Raw genomic sequence first — 26,934 nt, 5'->3', positions numbered from 1 at the left:
TCTTGTCTTTGGTCTTGCTATCTCTTTTGTTGCACTTATTTGTATTCGTAAAGGGTTGTGGGTAATGTGGGTGTGTGTTTTATAGTGGTGTGGGTGTGGTGTGTGTATGGGTGTCTGGTGTGTGTAGTTTGAATTGTCCAATGTGGTGCTGTTTTGCACGTGTGTGTGTATTTTGAGCGCGGCGGTATGTACTGCCAATGGTTTACCGCCTTTGAATGTCCGCTGTGGTGATTTGTGGGTCATAATGTTGTGGGCGTAGTTCTGTTGGTGTAACAGTGTGGGTTTGGATACCACCAGTTTATCACCGACCTTTGGGCTGGCGGACTTGTGTGTGTGGCTGTATAGTGATGATTTGCTATGTGTGTGTGTCATAATATGGGTAGCCTTGATCCGCCACGGCGGCGGTATGTGGGCAGCAGTCATCATGGCCGTAAGCAGTACTTACCGCCAATGTCATTATGAGGGCCTTAGTGTCCAGGGTTGCAAGGATTTTCCCCATACCACAGACCTGCTGTGGTCCTGGGTGGTTCAGCAGCCCTTGACAAGGCCTTCATTGACCTTCACCTCCCACAGTACTTCAACGTGCGTGTCATGTAGAATACAGCAGAATATTCGGATGAGGCCATCATGTCTTTCACTGACATGTGTCAACCACACAAGGAGTTCAAACCTTTCCAGATGATTCAGTACATGAGGTTCAAAATTCATTGGAAAGTTTGAAGAAGGTTTGAAAAAAAGGGTTTCAAAATTTTCAGATTGCTAAAGCGAAACAGAGACTACCTATATATATTGCCTATGCCAATCAGCATAGGCAACCTGCTCCTACTTACAGCATAGGAGACAGAGCTTGGCTTTCTTCTATCAATTTTTTTTCTTATGTATGTGGGTCCAAGTTTTCTTCTAGATACTATGGCCCCTTTGATGTTTTTAAAGTAATTCATTCTGTCACTGTCCTCTTTCTTGGGAGATTCATCCTTCCTTTCATGTTTCATCCTAAAGGTCCTCAAGTAAAAAAAAAAAGACCAGCTTTCATACTTGTTGATGGTCAACCACAGTATGAGGTTCAGGAAGTACATACTTTAAAGGAAGGCTTCAAAATCTTATTGATTGGAAAGGCTGTAAACTGTGTGATCATTTCTAGGAACCAGCAGATCAGGTTCATGTTGCCCCTTTGGTTAAGCAATTCTGTTTTAAAGTTCTCCTTAAAGCAGAAACTCCTAAGAGGAGGCAGATTATAAGGCCTTTCCCCTTACCTAAAGCCTGCTGCAGTCCGACATGGTTTTGTTGGACCCCAATGCAGCTTCTATTGACTTCCACCTCCTGCAGTACTTCAGGGGGCCTGTGGTTTCAAACTGGACAGTATACTTGGACAGGTCTAGCTAGTCATTCTCTGGTGCATGTTAGCTGTGCAAGGGACTGTGGGGCAATCTCTCCTGTATGCCAGTCTTCCAGCACTCCGCATGCACAAGAAATATATACCACAACATTTTTGTTAGCATCAGGAACACCATTTCTAAATGGGTACATGCCTTGTATTATTGTTGTTGTGTGATTTCCTGCAGTGAATATTTTTTATTATACTTGGATTTAAATGTTCTTATAAATTGGGGGCAGATCGGCATATTAGTTTTAGGCCGATCTGCCCCCAAGGGGGACAGAAACCATGAGGCCCATCTGCCCCCAAGGGGGTCAGAAGCCACTAAGGCACCAGGGATTTTTTTTTTAGTCAGTTTCAGTACGGGGAGCAGCCCCTTGGGCAAAGGTTGCTCCCCCTTGGGGGGCCAATATGTTTTACGCCATTTCTTCCCCCTTGGGGGCAGATTGTCCTATTATTTTTAGGCCAATCTGCCCCCCAGGGGGACAGAAACCACAATGACACCAAGGATTTTTTACTTTTGTTTTTTTTGTGTGGTGTGGCTGCCCCTTTGGTAAGCGTTGCCCCCACTAAAGGGAGCACAGCACTGTAAGCCATTTCTGCCCCCCTTAGGGGCAGTTCAGCCTATTAATTTTAGGCCCATCTGCCCCCAAGAGGGGCAGAAGCCACTAAGGCACCAGGGATTGCTTCTTTTATTTTTTTGCGGGGGGCGGCCCCTTGGGCAAGGGTCGCTCCCTTGTGGGGGCCAATATATCTGTCGCCATTTCTGCCCCAACTGGGGGCAGATTGGCCTATTATTTTTAGGCTGATCTGCCCCCAAGGGGTGCAGAAGCCACATAGACACCAGGGAATAACTGTGGTTTTTTTGTGTTTGGTGGTGGCCCCTTGGGCAAGGGTAGCCTCCCCAAAGGGAACACACAACTGTTGGCCATTTTTTTAGGACCATCTGCCCCCAAGGGGGGTGGGGGGGGGGGGGCAGAAGCCCCTAAGGCACCAGGGGAAATTTCTAAATGTTTGGTGGCGGGGTGATTGTCGACTGGCAAAGTATTTGCATTTGTGATTATAATGTTTTATTTCTCCTTTTTGTTCTAGTTCAAAACTTTTGCTTCCTTTGCTGTGACTGCTTGCCGTTTTGGCAGTGGTTGACCAGCAGTTTGTGTAGTTGCATGTTTTAGGTAAGAAAAAACAATTTACTCCAAATAACTAATGTTGCCATGCATGAATGACATTTTGTCAGTGGTGTACTAAATGCAGGACTGTGTGTGAAATTGTCCTTAAATTAGTGCACGATGATATTTGTGTTGTCTTATGGGTAATTTTCCTTTTTTTTTCTTCTTTTTAGTGGGATATCATTGGTGATTGCTGTGGCTGTGCAGAGTAGTTGCTGGTGAGTCTAGTGTTTTCAGGCAAGCGAGTGGTATAGTTTTTGAGTTTATAACTCTTAGTGATAAAGACACACTTTGTTTATTACTTATCTTACACAGTGCTGGTTGTTGGTGGTGCATTTGTCCAGTTACTTTTCATAGGAAGGATCATGGCTAGCAGTAGGATGACCGCTCAGCAGGTTGTTGGTATACTTTTTGAGTCGTCTTCTGACCATGATTGAGACTGACTCTGCATCTGAGGCAGAGGAGGAAGGGCAAGTTTCTGGAAGTGAATTTTCTGTCCGAGAGAAATCATCTGATGATGAAGCCACTCTCGGTGCTGATGAAGTAAGTGCTTGTTTTTTAGAGGACACTGATGTGCCAATAGTGCAGCAGCCAGCTGCTGAAAGGCTTTCCATTGGAAGACCTAACCTCTGGATTGCCCCAAACATGGAGCAGCCGGAGTTGCCTGCCTTTACTGGTCTCCCGGGGTGTAGAGTGAATAAAGAATGTCCTTTGCCTGTCAATTTCTTTCAGTTGTTTATGGGCAATGTAGTTTTGGAAGAGATTGTTGAGCAGATTTGTATGAGGATCAGTATTTGAGGGACAACGCTGCCAGACTTAGACCACACTTTAGAGCTAGCCGGTGGATTCCCACAAGTCTGGAAGAGTTGAAAAAGTTCTTGGGTTTAACTTTTTTGATGGGGCTGATAAAGAAGCCATCACTGTCTTCATATTGTTCTACTAGTCCCTTGATGGCAACTGCTATATTTCCTGCAACCATGAGTCGTAACCAGTATGAACTTCTTCTTCGGATGCTGCATTTTGTTGATAATGCTTTAGGCTTGCCACAAGATCACCCTGATTCTGATATCTTTTGACCTGTCCTTGATCATTTTGTAGATCGGTTTTCAGAGGTCTGTGTTCTAGGCAAAGAAATAGCTCTGGACGAGTCTTTGGTCCTGTTCAAGGGTCGTTTGGTTTTTAAGGAGTACATTCCAAGCAAGAGGGCGCGGTATGAAATTAAATTGTATATGCTGTCGAAAAGCAGTACATGATATGTTTATTATTTCAGGGCCTACACTGGTAGGGATTCCAGTATTGATCCCCCAGGTTGTTCGCTCACTTTTGGAGTTAGTGATAAAATTGTGTGGGAACTTGGCAGATGACTGTTTAACAAAGGTTACCATTTGTACGTAGATAAATTCTACACCGGAGTAAAGTTGTTCAGGGAATTGTTCAGAGTGGACACTGCTTCTTGTGGCACAGTCCATTCTAACTGGAAAGGCTGTCCAAGGGACCTTGTCTGAAAAAAAGTTGAGAGGGGACAGTGCAGTGCTTTGCGGAATGATGGGCGGCTAGCTCTGAAATTTGCAGACAGGAGGGATGTCTACATGCTAACTACCATCCATGATGAGAGTACTTCCCCTGTGACTGTTTGGGGTCAGGTTGACGTAGTGGGCAAGCCTGTGTGCATTTTGGACTACAATAAGCACATGGGTAGTGTTGATAGAGTAGATCAGAGCTTGGAACCTTACACTGCTGTTCGTAAGGTTTACGTTTGGTATAAGAAATTAGCAATTCACCTTTTCCATTTGGCAACTTTTAATGCTTTTGTTGTGTTCAATAATAGTTCTCCAGCGTCAAGGTTGACATTTGTGAAATTTCAGGAGTCTATCATAGCGAGCCTTTTTGTGGTGGAACAGGCAAGAGTTCCTAGAGAAGCAGTTGTGGAGGATGTGGCTAGGTTGAAAGATCGTCACTTTGCTGAGCACATTCCTCCCACGCCCCAAAAATACTTTTCTGCTAAGAAATTTAGAGTCTGTGCTTGAAGAGGTATCCGGAAGGATACTCGTATGTACTGCCCCGATTGTCCTTCAAAGCCTGGGCTGTGTATGGGTGGCTGTTTCAGGAGTTACCATGCCCACAAAAATGGCCTGGAACTACCGTGAGCATAAAATCTGCCTGTTTTATATTTTCATACGTTCAGTTTCACGGTTGACATTACTGTCATGTATTTAGTTAGAACTTTTGTGTTTGTAGGTTTGTACTTATTTATAATTAGTTAGTGGTTTCTTTGTTGTTTTATTAAAAGAAAAAAGTGAAGACGATGTGCATGGATTGGCGCTTCGCTGGCAGTGTGTGTGGAGTGGCACTTGGCTGGTGGTGTGTGTGGAGTGGCGCTTGGCTGACGGTATGTGTGCAGTGGCGCTTGGCTGGCTCTGTAAATAGTGACTTGCTGTTGGCCACTGCAACACACTAGCCAAACGCCAGTCCACAGATTCACATCAGCTGGTGTGATTGCAGTGTCAGGCATGTGGGTGTAAGAAAGTGATGGGCCCTTGAATAGTGCTGTTTGTTGAGTGTTGTAATGTGCTGGGCCCGCCGCTGGTGGCGTGAATGGTCTTGTGCATGTCATATATGAAAGGTGTGTGAATGGACTGTAATGCGGTTGGTGCCTTGACGCGGCTTTACAGCTCATGAGCTCTGAGTCATTCGTTCAGTTTTTTGGCCTCTCAGTTATTAACAGTTGTAGGAAATTGGCTCTCAAAGTGAGAGATAGTGTGCACAGAATCCAAGGGTTCCCCTTAGTGGTTGATAGTGGCAAATTTACATAATACTAATGCTCTATTTTGTGGTAGTGTGGTCGAGCAGTAGGCTTATCCGAGGGTAGTGTTAAGCATTTGTTGTACACACACAGGTAATAAATGAGGAACACACAATCAAAGACTTAACTCCAGACCAATAGTTTTTATATAGAAAAATATATTTTATAATTTATTTTAGAACCACAAGATTCAAAATTTGAGGTAAGTACATAAAATGCACGGTACTTCACACAGGTAAATATAGAACTTTGATTTAAAACAGTAGTACACACAGTTTAGGTTAAAATGGCAATAAGCTATTTTAAAAGTGGATACAGTGCAAAAATCAACAGTTCCTGGGGAAGGTAAGTTTGGTTAAGTTTCTCAGGTAAGTAAAGCACTTACACAGTCAGTCTCCTGGGCATAGGCAGCCCACCGTTGGGAGTTCAAGGCAACCCCAAAGCCACAGCACCAGCAACACAGGGGCAGAGGTCAAAGGAGGGCCCAAAACACATAGGCGCCTATGAAGAACAGGGGTGCTCCGGTCCTAGTCTGCTTCCAGATAAGTACCTGCGTCCTCGGGGAACAGATCAGGGAGGTTTTGTAGAGCACTGGGGGGGGACACACTCAAGCCCACAAAACGCACCCTCAGCGGCACAGGGGTGGCCAGGTGCAGTGGACAAAGTAGGCGTCGGGTTTGCTATTGAAAGCAATGGAGGGACCCGGGGGTCACTTAGGCGATGCAGATTGGGCACAGGGGGGCTTCTCGGGCCAGCAACTGACTGGGCTAGGATGAGGGCTGCCTGCTGGTCACTCCTGCACTGGTAGGTGGTTCCTCTCGGTCCCGGGGGCTGCGGGTGCAGTGCTTGGTCCAGGCATCCGGTTCCTTGTTACCAGGCAGCCGCAGTCAGGGGGAGCCTCTGTATCCTCTCTGCAGGAGTCGCTGTGGGGGTGCAGGGAGGTCGACTCAGGGTGTCCACGTCGATGGAGTCGCATGGGAGTGCTCTTTGCAGTATTGGTTCTCCTGAACTCCAGCCGGGGGCGTCGGGTGCAGAGTGTGATGTCTCAAGCTTCCGGCAGGAAGGGAGAGTCTCTCTAAAAGTAGCTTCTTTGTTGCAAAGTTGTTGCAGGTTCTGAACAGTGCAGCTGTTCTCTGGAGTTTCTTGGTCCTTTAGGTTCAGGGCAGTCCTCTGAGTCCTCAGAGATCGCTGGTCCCTGTCGAATGCATCGCTGTGCAGGTTCTTTGAGTCTGGAGACAGGCCGATAGGGCGGGGATCAAGTCAAGTTGTTGTTTCTGTCGTCTCTGCGGGGCTTTCAGGTCAGCAGTCCTTTTTCTTGTTGTAGGTTGCAGGAATCTGATTTCCTGGGTTCAGGGTCACCCCTATATACCAAATTTAGGGGTGTGTTTAGGTCTGGGGGGCAGTAGCCAATGGCTACTCTCCTTGAGGGTGGCTACACCCTCTTTGTGCCTCCTCTCTGAGGGGAGGGGGCACATCCCTATTCCTATTGGGGGAATTCTCCAAACTCAAGATAAAGGATTTCTAAAGGCAGGGGTCATCTCAGCTCAGGGCACCTTAGGGGCTGTCCTGACTGGTAGCTGACTCCTCTTTGTTTTTCTCATTAGCTCCTCCAGCCTTGCCGCCAAAACTGGGGGCAGTGGCCGGAGGGGTGGGCATCTCCACTAGGTGGGATGCCCTGGGGTGCTGTAACAAAAGGCATGAGCCTTTGAGGCTCACCACCAGGTGTTACAGTTCCTGCAGGGGGAGGTGAGAAGCACCTCCACCTAGTACAGGCTTTGTTCTTGGACACAGAGTGACAAAGACACTCACCCCATGTGGCCAGAAACTCGTCTGGTCGTGGCAGGCTGGCAGAAACTGGCCAGTCTAGCACTAGGAGTCGGACTGGTATTCAGGGGGCATCTCTAAGATGCCCTCTGGGTGTATTTTACAATAAATCCCACACTGGCATCAGTGTGCATTTATTGTGCTGAGAAGTTTGATACTAAACTTCCCAGAATTCAGTGTAGCCATTATGGAACTGTGGAGTTCGTAATTGACAGACTCCCAGACCATATACTCCTTATGGCTACCCTGAACTTACAATGTCTAAGGTTTTGCTTAGACACTGTAGGGGCATGGTGCTCATGCAACTATGCCCTCACCTGTGGTATAGTGCGCCCTGCCTTAGGGCTGTAAGGCCTGCTAGAGGGATGACTTACCTATGCCACAGGCAGTGGGATGTGGGCATGACACCCTGAGTGGAGTGCCATGTCAACTTAGTCATTTTCTCCCCACCACCACACACAAGCTTTGAGGCAGTGTGCATGTGCTGAGTTAGGAGTCCCCAGGGTGGCCTAATACATGCTGCAGCCTGTAGAGAGATTCCCTGGCCACAGGGCCCTTGGTACCAGGGGTACCATTTACAAGGGACTTATCTGTGTGCCAGGGCTGTGCCAATTGTGGGATCAAAGGTACAGTTTAGGGAAAGAACAGTGGTGTTGGGGCCTGTTTAGCAGGGTCCCAGCACACTTTCAATCATAACTGGCATCAGCAAAAGGCAAAAAGTCAGCGGGTAACCATGCCAAGGAAGGCATTTCCTTACAACAGTGCATTTGATTTTTGTGAAATCTCTTGTTAATAAAATGTGATCTACTGAACCATCACTCACCCTCGTGCCAAATCCAACCAGTATGGGTGGTAAAAATGAAAAAACCTGCTCTGCTGTAATCAGGCGTCGTAGCACACCTGTAACATGTTAATTGTTTCGGGTGGGACCATGATGATGAAGCATGCCACCAACTAAGTTGGTGGGTGAGGGGGTCTTTTTAACATAACCGAAGTGTGTTTCTTTTCACAATTTTAGTGTTTGGAACATCACAGAATGACGTAGACACATCAAAATGATCTATTACAAAACTACCTGTTTTTGCAGGGGCGGAGTACCTGCGTTTTTGGTCCTGGGTGTGGCCGTCATCTAGGAAAACCTACCAAACTAAGAAATTTTTGAAAACTAGACACCCGGTGGAGTCCAGGGAGGTGTGGCTTACGTGAATCCCCTAACATTTTCTTATCCATACTCCCTGCAAACCTCAAAATTTGCTTAAAAAAGCATATTTTTCTCAATTGTTTTTGTAGGATCCCGACGTTAGCACAAATTTCCTACCACCCAATGTAGGTGTCTAGTTTTCAAAGATGCACCGGTCTGGTAGGTTTCCCTAGATGCCGGCTGAGGTGGAGGCCAAAATCTACAGCTAGGCACTTTGCAAAAAACATGTCTCTTTTCTTTGGAAAAATGTGATATGTCCACGTTGTGTTTTGGGGCATTTCCTGTCGTGGGCAGTAGGCCTACCCACACAAGTGAAGTACTGTTTTTATCGGGTGAATTGGGGGAACGCTGGGTAGAAGGAAATTTGTGGCTTTCCTGAGATTCCAGAACTTTCCATCACCGAAATGAGAGGAAAAAGTGTTTCTTTTGCCAATTTTTGAGGTTTGCAAAGGATTCTGGGTAATAGAACCTGGTGAGAGACCCACAAGTCACCCCATTCTGGATTACCCTAGGTGTCTAGTTTTCAAAAGTGTATAGCTTTGCTAGGTTTTCCTAGGGGTCAGCTGAACAACATGCCAAAATCCACAGCAAAGCACTTTGCAAAAAACATGTTCGTTTTCTGTGGGAAAATGTGATGCGTCCACGTTGTGTTAGGGCATTTCCTGTCCCGGCACTAGGCCTACCCACACAATGGAGGTACCATTATTATTGGGAAACTTGGGGGACTACTGTGTGGAAAGAAATGTGTGGCTCCTCTCAGATTCTAGAACTTTAATATCACCGAAATGTGAGGAAAAAGTTTTTTTTTGGCCAAATTTTTGAGGTTTGCAAAGCATTCTGGTTAACAGAACCTGGTGAGCGCACCACAAGTTACCCTATCCTATGTTGCCCCAGGTGTCTTGTTTTAAAAAATGTACAGGTTTGGTAGGTTTTCCTAGGTGCCGGCTGAGCTAGAGACCAAAATCCACAGCTAGGTACTTTCCAAAAAACACATCAGTTTTCAATGTAAAAATGTGATGTGTCTATGTTACGTTTTGGGGTGTTTCCTGTTGTGGGCACTAGGCCCACACACACAAGTGACGTACCATTTTTATTGGGTGACTTGGGGGAATGCTGGGTGGGAGGAAATGTGTGGATCCTCTCAGATTCCAGAACTTTCTATCACTGAGATGTGAGGAAAACATGTTTTGCCTATTTTTGAGATTTGCAAAGGATTCTGAGTAACAGAATCTGGTGAGAGCCGAAAAAAGTCACCCCATTCTGAATTCCCCTAGGTGCCTAGTTTTAAAAATTGTATAGGTTTGCTAGGTTTCCCTCGGTGCCAGCTGAGCTAGAGGCCAAAATCCACAGCTAGGCACTTTGCAAAAAACAGGTCAGTTTTCTTTGGGAAAATGTGATATGTCCATGTTGTGTTTTGGGGCATTTTCTGTCGCGGGCACTAGGCCTACCCACACAAGTGATATACCATTTTCATTGGATGATTTGGGGGAATGCTGCGTAGAAGGAAATTTGTGGCTCCTCTCAGGTTCCATAACTTTTTATCAACTAAATGTGAGGAAAAAGTGTTTTTGTTTGCCAAATTCGGAGGTCTGCAAAGGATTCTGGGTAACAGAACCTGGTGAGAGCCCCACAAGTCCTCCCATCCTGGATTCCCCTAGCTGTTTAGTTTTAAACAATGCACAGGTTTGGTAGGTTTCCCTGGATGCCGGTTATGCTAGAGACCAAAATCCACAGCTAGATACTTTCCAAAAAACACGTCAGATTTCAGTGTAAACATATGATGTGTCCATGTTGCGTTTCCTGTCGCAGGCATTAGGTCTACCCACACAAGTGAGGTACCATTTTTATTGAGAGACCTGGGGGAACACAGACTAGCAGAACAAGTGTTATTGCTCCTTGTCTTTTTCTACATTTTTTCCTTCCAAATGTAAGACAGTGTGTAAAAAAGACGTATATTTGAGAAATGCCCTGCAATTAACATGCTAGTATGGGGGACCCGGAATTCAAAGATTTTCAAATAACCACTGCTTCTCAACACCTTATCTCGTGCCCATTTTGAAAATACAAAGGCTTCCTTGATACCTATTTTTCACTCTTTATATTTCACCAAATGAATTGCTGTATACCCGGTTTACAATGAAAACTCATTGCAAGGTGCAGCTCCTTTACTGGCTCTGGATACATAGAGTTCTTGATGAACCTATATATCCCCGCAACCACAAGAGTCCAACAGACGTAACGGTATATTGCTTTAAAAAATCTGCCATAGTTGAAAAACGTTATAGAAGAAAACGTGGACAGAATTGGCTCTTTTTTCTCCTCAATTTCAATATTTTTTCAATTTAGCTGTTAGTTTCTGTAGGACAACCCTGACCTCTTGCTGAATTCAGAATTTTGTTTACTTTTTGGAAATGTTTAGTTGTCCGGGATCCAGCATTGGTTTCACACCCATTTCTGTCACTAACTGGAAGGAGGCTGAAAGCACAAACAATAGGAAAAATGGGGTATGTCCCAGTAAAATGCCAAAATGATGTTGAAATTGTGGATTCCTGATTCAAGTCTGCCTGTTTCTGAAAGCAGGGGAGATGGTGATTTTAGCACTGCAAACCCTTTGTTGATGCCAGTTTCAGGGAAAAAAACACAAGCTTTCTTCTGCAGCCCTTTTTCCCCATTTGTTTGAAAAGAAATTGAATTTTAACTGTATTTTGGCTAATTTCTTGGTCTCCTCCAGGGGAACCAACAAACTCCATGTACCTCTAGAATCCCTAGGATGTTGTAAAAAAAAGGACGCAAATTTGGCTTGGGTAGCTTACGTGGACAAAAAGTTATGGGAGCCTAAGCGCGAACTGCCCCAAATAGCCAAAAAAAAGGCTTGGCACCTGAGGGGAAAGGCCTGGCAGCGAAGGGGTTAAAAAAAATAGTACCAAAAAGCGTTTTTACGCTAACTATGGTCATCTGGTTGAGATTCACCAGAACCTAGGTGAGATTTAAGGCTGAAAGTAATGGAGAATAGGTTGGATACAGAAACTACTTTTGCCCTTGTCAGACGTTTTACCCTCTGACATTCTCTGAAATGGAAGTCAGCGATCACACTTCATGATTTTCTTTTTTTAAAATACAAAAAATACATTAAATGTACGGCTCTATCATGACGGCATAACCATGTGCCAAATTAAACAAAGCATTGATAGAAATTGCTGTAACACTGATTCCTGCCTGTGCTTAAGAAATGGCCGGTCAGCTTGGTGGTCATCTCTAAATTTGGAGGGCAGGGAGTCTGACCCCCGATGCACTTATCTTCCATCAGCCAAATTATAAATCGGACCCGTATTTACTTTTTTTTTTTTTAGCTCGGATGCCACAAGCAAGCTAAGTCATCATGCTGTAGCCAATCAGGGCTTTACGAGGCAGGATACTTCTCCATGACATTGCTCAAAAAACAATTTTGTGCTAATGAAAATCACAGAGCGGGAGCACCCCCAATTTTTGGTCCAGGACAATGCACCTTCACCAGACTTACTTGGCAGGTTTATCACAGTCCTTCAGAGGACTTTAAAGCCAAAATGTTTTTGGGGATGCTAGGAGGAGGCACTTTGACACAACCAAAGACCCAAGGACCTTGGGAATAGCACTTGGGGGTTAAGACTAACTCCAGCAGGATCCATGGCTGGTTCAGTTGGAAGTGGTCAGCCAGTCTCTTTAACAAATGGAGCTTCTTCCTACAGCTTGTTGTGACCCTATAGCTTAACAAGAGACCAAACAACTGACGGTTGGAAGTCACTTCTGAACCCTGGGCACAAGTGGGAGTGGGTCCAACCTTTCAGGTCTCCACATAGGTCTTAACAGCAGGTATAATCATCCTTCCGTCTTCCACAGGTCCAGTTGTGTTCTGAAGAGGGTGCCCAAGACTGCCACATTTATTCCTAGCACTAGCTGTAGGTGGGAGTGACTCCTGGCTGCCTCTAACCAATAAGGAACAAGTTCACAAGGAAAACCTTACCCACATTTGCTGTTTTTACTGTGTGCCCTACTGCAAACAGTACCACAGTGCCCCTCTTTGCCCAGATCCAAGATGATGAAACAATGTTCCCCTTGTGCAGAGCCTGTGTGCCCACCACAGAGAGGTAGCCAGGGAAATGAGCAACCCTTCCTGTACTGTCTCTTAATACTAGTTTGGGGGGAAGCTTTTCTCCCATTGTGATTGGTGCTTGCCTGATAGGAGGAACAAAAAGGCCTTGTCCAGGTATTAGCTAACATTTGTCTATCACAGAGTAGGCCACTTTGAAATTAATCAAGTTCCTGGACACAGCCCAGTTGTACACCGCATCAGAGGAACATAACATCTCCCCACAAACAAGATTGTGTCCTTTTCTGGGAGCAGCTTTCACACCTCATCAAGGTGGCTATTCAGCTGCCATGTGACAGCTGAAGCTTATGCCAGTGGGCTCCATAGAGGCTTTAGGCAGGGCAAAAGTAACTTTCCAAAAGTACTATTTTCAAAATATTTATTAAAAATCCAACTTCACATGTGAAGTAGGCTTGTAATAAATATTTCAGTCCAAGAATAACATTTTTTTTTCCTAGCCTGAGATAACATTGTTAAATTTCACATTGTATCTTAATGCTTTCCTGAGGAACGGCCAGCTATGCTACAGTGAAAAAAGCTTTTGGGACCTTCAATGTAAGGGCATTATTACCATTAAACCTTTATGTATCCTACATTTGAATATCATGCACTCCACCTAATGTGCTTCTAGCCTATTTGGGGGCAACTTAATAATAGTTAAAAGTAAGGTTCAAGACTGTTGAAAGCTGTTATTTTGGCAGGTCGGATTTGCAGTTTTAAAACTGCACAGCCAAACTACAATGGTAGTCCTGCAGTCATGTTTGCACTATCACTGTACTGCGTGGCTTAAAGGGTTCTGCAATCCACTAGTGACATTTAACCTACAGGCCATGGGTATACTTTGCACCATATACTTGCGACATATGATAAGTTAAATTTGCTAATTTGTACTTTAGCTGTTTGACATGTTTTAAGGGTTAGGTCTCATACATTGGGGCCCGGTTAACAGAGTCCCAGTGCACCGACTACAAAAAAACACAGCAGCTTGGATCCTAAAATGGGGGTGATCATGCACAAAGATATATTTTCCTATAACATAAATGTGAAGTGATATGGCAGCAATACCCCTTGCATATTATATAGAGATTTACATTCAGCAAATTCCAAACCTATTTTTAATATTTCTGAAAGACAGAGTCCATTTATAAAAGGGGCAGCAACACTATACAACGATTTGAAGCTTGCAATGATTATTTCATTTAGAAAATAGCAGGTGCAACAACTTTGTAAACATCCTCGAAGGTTTAGTTGAGTCAGGAACAAACCTCATAGTGGTTGTTAGGAAGAATAAACTGAGTAAAAAGAAACCTTTTTCCAGGGGATAACATGCCATCTTAGCCTACCAGGTCACAGTGCTTTCATAAGCCATCTGCACTAAAAACTTAATTATTTTGTCCACATCGGCAGATAAATCAATGCTGTCTCACCTTGTAGAATGCTGAACCACAGCCATCTTCTCAGCACCCTAGACCTCCTCCAACTCAACTGAATTCTAACTTCTTTCTGTCTTCTGTTTCCAGTCAAGCCATATTGTAGTTATTGCTCTGAAATGATCGCAAAAACATGCCTGGGGCTTTATAAATTGCATTATAATTGAACTAGCTTACTGCTGCAGTCTCTTTATAGACCTTGTTGAATCCAGATTCTCTTACTCTACTAGGAAGGGGGGGAGGGCGGGGTGGAACCTTCTCTTCAATGCCCATCGCCACATCAATTTTGCATGCCTTCATTTCATGTTAAATCAACATACTTTCAAGTAGTCACAGATGTCATGGTTTCCATGAGCGACCTCTAGCTGCATATTCCTCACCTTTAGAATATTCCCCAGGCATCAGACTGGATCTGGAACCTTTTCAATAGTACCTCTGCATGCCAGTAGGTGGTGCCTTGCGGCTCTGCTCTAATGCAGTTCCGCTCCAGAAGAGGAATGCTGGACATACATAGTCACTACTCCCATAAGCTGATGACAATTCCTTTCTTTCCACCCCACTACAAGTGGATCCCAATCTCCCTTTCATCTCTCCCAGACACTTGCCCCTGAACCTTTGTCTAAATGTCACAGTGTGGAAGGGAATGTCACCTCCAAAAACAAAACGACATGTTTTAAGCCCTGTAAAGACTGTTGCAAACAAATATCTGCCAGATGCCCATGAAGTGTGCATGTGGTTCCTGGGGTCAAGCCACAGTTCTAAGGCTTGCTGTTACTTCACTCTGATGAACCTGAAGGCTATCTGGGACTGAAAGGCAAAACTTGACATTCCCATACACAAGAAGACAGTGTGTGTAGCCCAGTCTAATTTGTAGTCGAAAGGTGGGTCCCAGTCCTGTTCTCGATCTAGAACTCGAAAAAAAGTTCCAGAGGCTGATCTTTATGGAAATCTGAACCGCCGAGTAAGTAAAAAAAGAAGCCTAAAGAAATCAAAGCAGGACTCTGTCCCCTCTTGCAACTCATGTTCACCTGAAAAGAAGTGGGGCGGCACCATGGCTCTGGATTTTATTCTCATAGTCAGTCGACTTTGGAGCTGTCCCCACAGCTAGTTTCAGCGCAACTTGAGTTTCTGAGGCCATCAACCACTGCAAAATCGATCAAAGAGTTCAGTGTGGTCATGCCTGCAGGCTCCAAGGAACTGAGAGGCCTTCCATTTGAGGTACTTCTGTCAGGTTCACCCTGGGTGCCTTTTGGACCCTCTGAGCCCATCACAAGGCCACCGGCTCTGATTTTGACCCTGCCCCTGATGCCATAGTTAACGCCGGCTCCTGGAAATTTGTCATTGCATGAGAAGCTACCTATATTACTCTCTTATGCTGAGTTGGCCCCAGTTCAGCCTCAGCTGGAGTTGTGCCCAATTGATTGTGAGCCGCTGCTACACCCACTTGATCTTCCACCTCCACAATGGAGCACACACACCTTGCATTCCCTTTTCAATACAGACTTGGACAACAATGATGAAGCGGGAGATGAGTTTGTTCAGTCCTATCATGAAACAAATTGGTACGATGACTTGCAGGAGGCCAGCAGCCTCAATAAGTACCCTGAATTAGATGCTCTAATCTACAGCCATATAGCTAGACGCTATTGCTCAGCCACTGGTGACCCTGCGTTCCCGTCTCAGCCCAATTTTCCTGAAAGTTAAGTGGTTCAGGCATCCACCAGCAGATCTAACCACAACACTTTTCTGCTTACTACTCTCAATAGGGAGTCAAAATGGTTTAAGATATTTGGAAACTGAGTTTTCTCTTCCACCAGTCTGGCTCGCCCCTCAGTAAATGCCAGCTGGCTCCTGGAATGCTACTCCCACACTCTTTGGTGGCTCAAGTCCTTACTGGTATCCATGAATATCTATCTCAGACCTGTCCTTGCCCAGGTCATGCAAGACAATTGTGATGCAGCCAGTTTCAAAACTCGTTGTGGCTTGGACATAACAGATTCCATCAGGTGAGCCATTGGCACTAGTGCTGCCATTCGTTGCCATGCGTGGCTGTGATCAACCACGTTTTTAGGCAAAGTCCAGTCCTTTATGGACGTGCCCTTTGGCGTGATTTGCCTGTTTGAGGATAAGATTGATTCCTCTTTACTGTAGAGTGAATCAAGGAGAGCAGGGCCACAGTACATTATTTGGGCTTATCTTCCCCGTCACCAGCCACATCAACCATACTACTCCTTATGCAGCTTTGGCAGAGCTGTTCTGTATTGCAAGGCTGTCCAGCATCAGCAAAGAACTCATTCATTTAATCATTAAGGCTTTGTTCAGAGTTAATTGGGCACCCAGTCCACTGCTCCTGTTCTGCGGCTCCACCTGCAAAACTCATTTATCCTGTCCTTAAGGAAGTGCAGCCAGCCGGTAGGAGACAGGACCCAAAGATTCTTATTGGGTTGGCAAACCATAACTTCAGACAGGTGGGTCCTGCAGATCGTTCAAAGGGGATATGTCTTTCCCTTTATCTCTTCTCTGCTGCACTTTCCATTATCCCCCAGTGACTGACGGAAGACCATCACTCCATTTTGTGACAGGAAGTGCAAGCCCTTTTAGTCAAAGGGGCTGTCAAGAGGGTGATGGCACCAGAAGAATTATATGGTGGTTATTCCCGCTGCTTTCTAGTGCCCAAGAAGGATAGAAGCCTTTGTCCTATTTTACTCATACACCCCCTCAACGCCTTCTTCCAGAAAGAGGAATTCAAGATGCTCACCCTACCCAGGTTTTAGTTACCCTTGTTCCTTAAGACTGGATAGTGGCATTGGAGTTGCAGGACCCCTATCTCCATATAACATTCATATAAGGATGTTGGTACTACTTGCGGTTCATGTGTTCCCCTTTGCTACCTCTGTCCTCTGTGTTCCACTTTGGTCTTACCAGCACCCTTTGGGTGCTCACAAAAGGGATGGTGTTGGTGACAGCACACCTTTAGAGGTCAGTGGTGCCAGTCTTCCCTGACCTTGACAACTGGCAGTCATCAGCTACCTTCAGATTACAATGAACTTCCTGTGATCTTTGGTGTTCACTACCAGAGTGTTGAAGTGGCACCTCACTCCTTCTCAGATGCTCCTCTGCATTGAAACCATTCTGGACACAGTTTTGGTTTCATGCTTTTTCCTGGAAAAGAGAGTCCAGGACACTGAGCCTGTGATCTGGAACTTTCAGCTTTGGTCCTGGATTTCAGTGAAGTCGACTCTGAGGCTCATGGAAACAACAATAAGGGGACCTCTCTCACCACATTCAGATTTCAGAGAAGACTGCAAAAGACCTTTGATGGTTTTTGGAGTGCAACTGGGTCTGCGGCAGACCCTTCCTTCCCCACCCAGAATTCACAATGGTGACTGATGTATTGCTCCTGGGCTGGGCTGGCAGTCTGGGAGAGGTGGAGATCAGAGGTCTCTGTCAGAGCCCCAGCTCCATATCAACTTTCTGGACCTGAGGGTCATCTTCTTGGCAGTAAAAGTCTTCCTCCCTTCCTTCCATCAAGGGGAGACTGGTACAGGTGGTCACAGACACCAGCGCCATATGATACTATACCAAAGAGGGTGAGTAGGGGTCATGGACTCCGTGCCAGGAGGCCCTGCGCTACTGGAAATGGCTGGACCACCAAGGAATTTTTCTGGTGGTGAATCACCTGTCAGGCTTTTTGAATGCCAGGCAGACAAACTGTTGTTGATGCCTAGCAGATCAAGTGACGATCACGCCCGGAAGTTGTGCAAGGTCTGTTCCATAAATGGGGAGAACCTTGGCTTGATCTGTCCGCCTCTTCTGAGAATGTGCAATGTTTATTCTTCTGCACGTTGGAGTTTCCAAAGCATATCTCACTTGAAGACAGGTTCTGCCGAATGTGGAACTTAGGACTCCTCTATGGCTTTCTCCCTATACCATGCCTGCCAAAAGTTCTCAAAAACATCAGGACTGATCAAGCCCAAGTGATCCTATTGGCTCTGGATTGGGCCCCAAGAGTGAAGTATCTAGAATTCCTGGGCTTGATCGTCTGTCCTCCAATCAGGCTACCCCTCTGCAAGGCTCTGCGTCTACAGCAGCAAGGCAGGGTTCTGCCCTCGGGCCTTTGCATTTTCCATCCCTATGCTTGGAGATTGAGCAGTGACAGTAGAACACCTTTAACCTTCCTTAAGTTGATATAATTTTGGCAGCCTGGCATCCCTTGCCAAAAGCTGTATATGACAGTCATTAGGACAAGTTTGTGAGGTGGTGCAGCCAGATTGACTCCCTCCTTGCCAAATTATCTGTTGTCAGTTTTGTCTCTGACCTGGCGTGGCTTTGCTCTGGGCACAGTTAAAGGGTACTGTTCAGCTCTTCTATGTTTTCCTGATCAGCCTTTGTCTAAGTCTCCAGTTTTCTTAGAAAGGTTACAACATTTGTTTCCTCCCTTTCTCTTTGTCATGTCACAGTAATTGGGCCTTACTTTCCTGAATGGCACTACCTTCGATCCACTTCACAGCTGCTGTTTGAAGCTCCTTACTCTCTTTGCCACCCTAACAGCACGCACAGAGGTACTACTGAAACGTCTGAGTATTCAAAAGGTGAGGAATCTGCGACTGGATAGAGCAGGGGTCTTCGAACTGGGCGGCGGGCCCACCTAGGGGGGCCCCAAGTGATCCCAGGGGGGCGGTAGGCTCTGGCCAAAATAAGCATGACAGATAACAGTGTTTTGTTTTAAGCAGAAACATGTTATTGCCTTTTTAAAAAGGCAACAGTACTTAACTGCAATGTTTAAATATGTCTGCACATATTTAAACATTGCCAACTTTATTAAAAAAAATTGAAAAATTCTGAGGAGAGGGCCAATGATTTTTATTTTTCAACTAGTGGGGCGCAGCATTAAAACGTTAGGAGACCACTGGGATAGAATCTCTACCGGAAACAGCAGGTAACTTGTTTGTTCGTCCAGGCTTTGTCATAAAGTGCTGTCCTACATCCTTTAACGGCAACAGCTTGATATTATGATTTGTTAACTGCTACATAAATATTTAATATCTTATTGCACACTTTCAATAATATGCAGAAATGAACCTGCAATGTACATTGCTCTGCTCACTAGAAAATACGTATTGAGCAATTTAGAGCTGTTGCACAATTTACACACTGTAAGTCATGAATTTCACAGTTGCCGAGAATATACTTAGGGCCAGATCTATCATTTTATCCAATAGCGATTACCTAATTGCGTTTTTTTGTGAATCGCAATTAAGTAATCGCTATTGTAATGAATGAAACTGCAGGAGTTTCATACTGCAATTCAAAATGGCTCGCAAATTGACCTACCTCATTAATATTCATGGCTTGGCTCAGCAGACCACCATGTCTGTGTTTGCTTTTCAATAAAGCAATCTTTTTTTTTTAAATGCAGCCTATTTTCCTTAAAGGAAAACGGAATGCGTTTAAAAATGAAAACTGAAAAGTTTTCTTTTCATGTTTGTGGTCCGTGGGACCACTGCCTGCTCTTAAAAAATGTTTTCGCATGCATTCACAAAGGGGAAGGGGTCCCATAGGGACCCCTTCCCCTTTGTGAATGGGTTACCACCAATTTGAAATTGTTGGTAACTGCGATTGTTTTGCGACTGCATTCACAGTCACAAAACAATTATACATACCTTTGCGATTCGGTATTAGTAAGGGACGCCCTTGACATGCCCCTTCCTAATACCGAACCAGTATGTAGTCGCAATTCCAATTTGTGAGTCGGTAACAAGTTACTGAATCGCAAATTGGATTTGTTACATACCAAAACACTTTAATACATCTGGCCCTTAGTTAATTAAATTACACTAGCACACAGGATCCTGTGCGTGGTGTTCACCAATTGGTGAAAAACATTTAGGTGTTCAGAAATATTTAATTATAATGTGGCAAAGCATTGACACTCTTGTCTCTCCTCTCTGCCGAAAACCATAAGTGCCAACTGCTCTGCTGTGTGTATTTTTATAATCTATCCCTAGCACAATTTTTATCAAAACATACGAACGACCAGCTGCGCCCTGTATTACTTTTTGTCTCAAAAGCCTTGATTTTAAGTTGTTAATTTTTGGAGGCGTGGGAAACAGATCGGAGCAGTAAGTAGAGATGATGTGGCCTAACGGCCAGAGCTGCCACTGTTGGAGAGCCAGGTTTGAGTATTTTGTCTGCTCAACATCCTGTGATTCTAGGCAAATCACGTAATCTCCCCGTGCCTACCAAAAAATGAATGTGTTTTTGTGTAATGGTAACTGGTGCTCATGGAAAGCGATCCAGTACCTTTGGGTCCACTTCACCTATATAAAAACTGCAATAAAATTGTGGGGCTTCACATGGAAAGGGCAGGAATGCACGCCATTTCAGCAATAAGGCGTATTCCTGTCCTTCCCCAGTGTGATGGTACTTTTTGGGTAGCCTAGCACCAACGCAGGCACACTTGCTCCATAGTGCTAGGGTGTCTGCAAAGTAGGTGGTATTGTTTTTGTGCAGGAAGGGGCACCTTCCTGCACAAAAACAATCACAGGAGGAAATAGAGATATTTCTATTTGTTGTGCCTCTCCTAGAGAGGTGCAAGGTTTTGGCACAGCCCCAGGTTTACAAGGTCTTGTAAATCTAGGGCTGCGTCAAAATCCATGGATGTTCGGTGGGAACACCCATCACAATGCCCATTGAATGCCTCCCTAGCACGGAATAAGGCAAAGCAGAGTTTTGTGCTGCCTTGCCATACTCCATATTTATGAGGCCATTCAGAGCGGCTTTGCGTGGTTTCATAAATATGATGTAGTTCTATTGCATCACAAAAAGTGCCGCAATGGCGGCACAAGGGCCTAACAAATATGGGCCTGAGTTCTTACTTTTTCCTGATCTTCCTCCAAATGTTCCTCTTTCGCTGGAGGGCAGCACGATACAGGAGGTTTTGGTCTGGTCCACAGCCTAGAGAGGGAAGAAAAAGTTGTTTTTCTGCCCCTCTAGGATTGCAGTTTGACTTTGGTTCCTATGCAGAGGTTTGTTTGCATGGAGCGAAAGTGTGTTCGGTCTGGGTAAATATTTGAGGTTATGGATTAACTAGGAGCCCTCATGAGCCGGCTGACAGACGACTTTGGAGCTGTCCCACAACCAAAGGAGCAGTAAGTGATTCAAAATCAACTTTTATTAATTTGTGTTTCAAAAAGTACGTGGTTGAGATTGAGCCCATGCGAGGTTTGTAGAGAAGGTGCAGGGAAAGGCAGCCTATTAAGTGCACTTACATAGTGGTAGGCAGTGCGCCCATGGGATGCTTGATTCAAATTTGCAAGGCTGCTTGGATTTCAGAACTAGGGGACGGCAGGCCCAAAATGCAGTCAAACGAATTTTAATTTAGTCTCTGCAGGTTCCTTTCCTACTGCCGTGGTCCAGATACTGTTCAAGACAACCCGCCTTTTATCTGGCCCTTGTTGGGCTAAGACGAGCGTGGGTTTTTAGAGGTCATATGTGGAGAGCCACACACTGCTTTGGTATGGGTTGCTGAACATGTCCAGTTCCGTCCCTTGGTATAAAGGAGAAAGGAGAGAAAACTAGGGAGCAGGAGAGGGAACTTAGAATAATATACAGATGTATTAATTCAGATTTTAAATAACCATGTACCTGCAGGTTTACATTTCTTTACAGTTTTAGTACTTTTTCGTTAAACCATTTGTCGACAGAACTGATAGTGTCAGTTTACATCGAAATTACTATTTTTTGGCATAAAATGATTTGTTCTGCTTCACATCACACAGGCCACTAAGACTAAAAATGTAAGTTTTGTATGTTAAAGTTTATATTCAGATATCGGATGTTTGTCTTTTATTCCCCCAAAACCACTTTGGCGGAGCTTTATTTCAAACCCACAGTGAATGTACAATTGAAAAAGCAACAACTAAACAAATGTGAGTTTCAGGTACGAAAAATCTTTAGTCCTTCGGGGTTTTTTCTTTTCTTTTTTACTTGTTGCAGGCGTTTTCCTTGACAGAAATAGTTGGTTTTTCACATCCCACAAAGAATGCCAACTTTGCACGGCTAATAATTCACGAAGAATGTTAGTTTGACGACTAAAAAAACATATTCAGAATTCAGATATTTGTTTAGAATATAAAAAGAAATACAGATTGCTATGTTTGGTGCCTCGAAACAGTACTTCCTGCTTCAAAAAGAATTACAACAAAGTACGCACTCAAATAAAATTGAATATCGTGATAAATAGTGCCTCAGTGCTAATCGGCCCTATCCAAGCAGTGTATAGGATCTAATCTCTGAAGGCAGGTATTGTGTATTCTAATGTCAAATTCTACATTGAGTGAAGGCGTCAGATTGGGTAGCTTTACAATTCAAAGATAAAGTAGCGGTTCGCAAAACGTTGCTGACCAGCGCTATTTCATTTCCTTAGTGTTCAAGGTGTGCTTGGTGAAACACTTTTTTTACCACTCTGTTATGAAAACAGGATTTTAAAGATGGCAGGGTGTGACAAGAATGTGTATGCATATTTATTGTGTGGTATTTTGTTTTATAGGTGTTTACTGTGAATGCTTTTGTGTTTATTGAGTTGCATTTTTGACCGGTCATTTTGTTGTGTTGTAGTCTGGTGCTGCATTGTGTTTTGACTGTTTTGTTGTGCCCTGCTATGATTTAACTGGGTTGTCATGTTGCTTTTTGCATATTATTGTGCTATATCTTGTATTTCATTTTTAGATGTGCCAACGAACAGAGATATGACGGCAAAAACAATGTGCTGCTAAAGTTACTGAAAAAAACCAACCATTTACCACTCTTTATGGTGTTAAAATAATTGGTCCAGTTCTCTAACTAAATGAGTCAGTAGCCAGCCTAAAACGGTGGCAGAAAAACTGTGGCCTATTCACAAACCGCATTTTGTGGTACATTTTGTAATACTACAATTCACATATTACAAAATGATTTTCACTAACCTATGCAATGAGGTGTCGGCCTCCCCTCTCCTGTCATTCATGTGCAGAGATCTCTACCCTAACTGCATAGATCTCAGCAAACATAGGCCTACATTTTAATAGTAAATGTAGGAAAGACACTGGGAGTGTTTGGGGAACTCTTTGATGCAAAATGCGAGGGGTTCTGGGTGGAGTAAGAGAGGTTTAGGCCAGATAGGATTAAGGAGGAGACATGCACACACCCACAAAAGAGTAAGCCCATCGCTAGTCACAAACTGAATTTATATAATTAATACAGCTAAAAAGGAACAAAAACAGCCGTACATGTACTCCCACTGTGACCTAAAGTAATTCCACCAATACACATGGCCAACAACTTGTTCTGCAAAAGAGTGGAGGTAGGGCCTTAAAACAGAACCTCTTAGGAAATAATGTGAAAACAAATCACTTTATTTAGATCTTTTTTAAAGTTACATATACATTTAATTTAACATAAAAATTATATATTATTAAGAAAGAGATTATATTTTATAATAATATATGTCATAGCTTTTCATTTAAAAATAATTGTAACGTTATTTTCTAAATAATGGTTATTGTAATTTACATTTATTTTATACATAGGTTTTGATAACTTTTAACACATAATCAATACATCAATTTTACTTAAGGCAGGTATTTCTTTTTAAATACATCTTTAGAACATAGTGCTGTAGCATTGCTTTTATTTCGTTATACAGGTAAACTATATAATCTTTATTTACATTAGGATTGATCATAAAAATAGTTTTACATTTCTTGTAATAATTTGGCACCCTTCTAGGAACACATGGCGTCCAGCTAATCAAGCAAAATGTTGATATGCTTCTAGGAACGTTTTTCAAGTTGTATAAAAATGAAGACATGGTTCATGTCTTTTCTCCAAGGTAATACAGGTGCAAACAACCTTTATAAATAAATGTCGAACAAGTGCTGGGCCGAGTGTTCATTGTGTATGCGACTGCACCTGCACTCCACAATGAAAAAGTAATATAGAAAACAATATAATTTTAGATGGCAGAATTCAATTTATGGTGCCACATCATTGTGAATTTATGTTCTAGCAGTAATTCCGCTCGTGACTTGTACTCTTTTGTTACTGTCTTTTATTGATTTCTATTTGAGTTCATATTTTTGTAGCTCAACTGTTTGTAAAGTTTACAAAGAGATTACATATTTAGAAGAACGTTTTCCAGAGGCCTTGTCTCATCAGCCTACCCTGAATTTACATGACAAAGCACAATTTTTACTGTTAATGATTTAGTGCTTTATTTTTGGGGCAAATGCCGCCGGTCCCTACAGCCGTCCTGGACTATGCACCAACTTTGGCAGCACAATTGCAGACGTTGTCGCTTCCTTGATCTGCGACTCCAGCACAACCTCAATTAGCACTTGGAGGAACTCACCGATCCCAACATGACCCACCTCTTCCATGACATGTCCAAACCTGGACTGACCCGTTTTAGTCTAGATATGAATTGTAATGTTGTATCCTATGTATTACGTTGTTATATATTTAATTGTCATATCATAGACATGAGCTTGTGCATCTATGTCCCATACTGATTCACCTGTGTTATAATTTTGGAAATCCCAGATGCTTCGGCAGTTGGGGATAAGTAGGAAATGTACACAGATTAAGTGGCTCAGTTATTCGTATGTCACTTTACTTGGAAATAAACATACCTGGGAAACTGCTTGGAATTTGGGAGACTTCATCTGATGACACAACATAGGCTCCACACATGCCACCAGATACTTACTGGAGCCCATCTTCACCGACTTTAGTAACATCACAATAGACAAGGTCACTCGTTCCAACCACTCACTCGTCAACTTTAGCAAACGTGTCCCACAACACCAGAGCAGCACCATCATCAAATCTTCATGACAGGAGTGGAGCAAGATCCCGAAAGCATCCTGGTCTTCTGAACTCCTACAGCACTGGCCTTGACAGAACAAAACTTTCCTGAATCTATGTCCAACTTCAACACCTGGATCAGCGCATGCACAGATACCCTGGCCCCTCTTAAAATTAACAAAGCAATGAGAACCAATCCACAAACAAGATGGGACATGCACAGAAGACCTCAGGCTCATCAGATGCTATTGCAAGCAAGTTGAACATAGATGGAGACAAAGTCAGAACAACACCAACAGGAGCTCCTACAAATCCACCCTCTGAGGTTACCATCAGCAAATCAGAAGTACCAAATGCTCCATACTCAATGACCACATCGAAATCAACATCAAGGAAATCTTTGCCATAGTGAAACACTTCACCTCTCTGGCAGCAAACTGCCCCAGTGTAACCCCCTCTCAGAATCTCTGCACCCAACTGTCCCTATTCTTCAGCAACCAGATCACCAGCATCTGCAAAAACTTTGAGCTCGAACCAGAACCTTACAGCCCTTCTGCATATCTCTACCAACACCCCAGAGGACCACCTTGATCTCCTGGCCCACCATCACCACTGAGGAAACTACAATGCCCATGCAGTCCTAAGACCCCTACCCACACCACATCTTCATCAAAGTACTGGACTGCATCAGCACAACCCTCGTCCTAAATGCCTCAATCATCAGAACCAGCCACCCAGTTGCCTGGAAATATGCCACAGTCCTCCCCTCCTCAGGAAACCATTAGCAGACCCTAAGAGGCTAGCTAACTACTGGTCTAGCTCCGTACTACCCTTCCTTTCAAAAGTAATGGAAAAGATGATAAACAAATGCTAGCCACCCATCTCCCTTACAGCCATTTCCTAGATGTAGTTTCAGACCCAACGACAGTAGAGGGGCCACTCTCATTGCCGCCAAAGACAACATCCAGATGATCATGGACAGAAGTGGCACCGCTTCCCTCATCCTACTGTATCCTTTTGCTGCCTTCATCATCTCCTCACACCCCATCCCTATCCAACCACTGCACAAAGCTGGCATCTAAGCTCCCACACATCGCTGGATTTGCTCTTTTCTGACAGAAGGTCAGCCTGGACCCCCTTCACCTCGGACGCTGTCAACCTCATCTGCGGAGTTCCAAAGATCCTCACTCAGCCCCAAAGTGTGCAATGCCTATGTGGCCCACTCACCAGCATCATCCATGCTCACAGAGTCTGTCACGGTTTCGGGAGGGTCTGATCAGGACTTTGGTTGGGACACCCCTTGAGGTCACTGAATATCCTAAAGAGGTAGTATCCTGGGGCAGAGGAGCAGCTAAAGGCATACACGGAAAGGACAGCTATGGATAGGCACAGGAAAGTAAAGTAAAAGCAGAGCAACCCTTGTGTGAACAAACAGGAAACGGATTACCAGTGGACAAACACGCTGGGGTTGTACATAGAGTAAGGCGCAGAACCTCCCACAGTGACAGGGAATGTCAATGCCTCTGTGCAGTTTGCTCTTACAGATAGTCACCCTGCCAGCCCCATAGAAAGGAGGCAGCAGAAGTGATTCTGTCTCTCGACCCTAGAGCACAGACAAGGAAAGCACTTACATACACAAGACACGCTCTTGAGGGTCCAGCTGGAAACACAGTGGCTATTCCTGAGAAAACAGCAATAGCACACTGTCACTGTTAGGCACGAAATACAACGTATAACACTGGACAAGGATGGGGGTTGGAATTTCCTCCCGGAAACCAGGAGCCAACCCCAGTACACAGGAGGACACGTATACACTGGTGAAGACTGATAGAACACTTACCAGACACAAAGAACCAAGAAGAAACAGAAACAGAAGGGAACAAACAAAGAGGTAGAGGCAAGAACTAGGAACAGGCTCAGGCTGAAGCACAGGCGGGACTAGGACTTGAAAACAGGGCGCAAACTTCTGGCTGGGGCAAACAGGACTGGGAAACTGAGAACAGGCTCTGGCTGGAACAGGCAAGGACAGGACTGGAATACAGGGAGTAGGAAATGAGCAGTAAACAGGACTGGGAAACAGAGAGAAGGTTCAGGCTGAAACAAGGCAGGAGCAGGGCAGAGAAACAGGGAGCAGGCTTTGGAAGAAACAAACAGATACAAG

At 44.3% G+C, this 26,934-nt stretch overlaps 1 protein-coding gene across 1 annotated transcript in view; it reads left to right on the top strand.

The window, feature by feature from the left end:
- Window positions 1–20,970: 20,970 nt before the first annotated feature.
- Window positions 20,971–26,934, top strand: part of PROC (protein C, inactivator of coagulation factors Va and VIIIa) — a 191,671-nt gene continuing 185,707 nt past the window's right edge. The window contains exon 1 of the mRNA XM_069213759.1: window positions 20,971–21,079. The gene's annotated coding sequence lies outside the window, so the exon portion shown is untranslated. The remainder of the gene's footprint in view (window positions 21,080–26,934) is intronic.

The sequence above is a fragment of the Pleurodeles waltl genome, chromosome 11, assembly GCF_031143425.1.
Source record: "Pleurodeles waltl isolate 20211129_DDA chromosome 11, aPleWal1.hap1.20221129, whole genome shotgun sequence".
Classification (NCBI taxonomy): domain Eukaryota; kingdom Metazoa; phylum Chordata; class Amphibia; order Caudata; family Salamandridae; genus Pleurodeles; species Pleurodeles waltl.
This window is presented reverse-complemented; position numbering and strand designations above follow the sequence as displayed.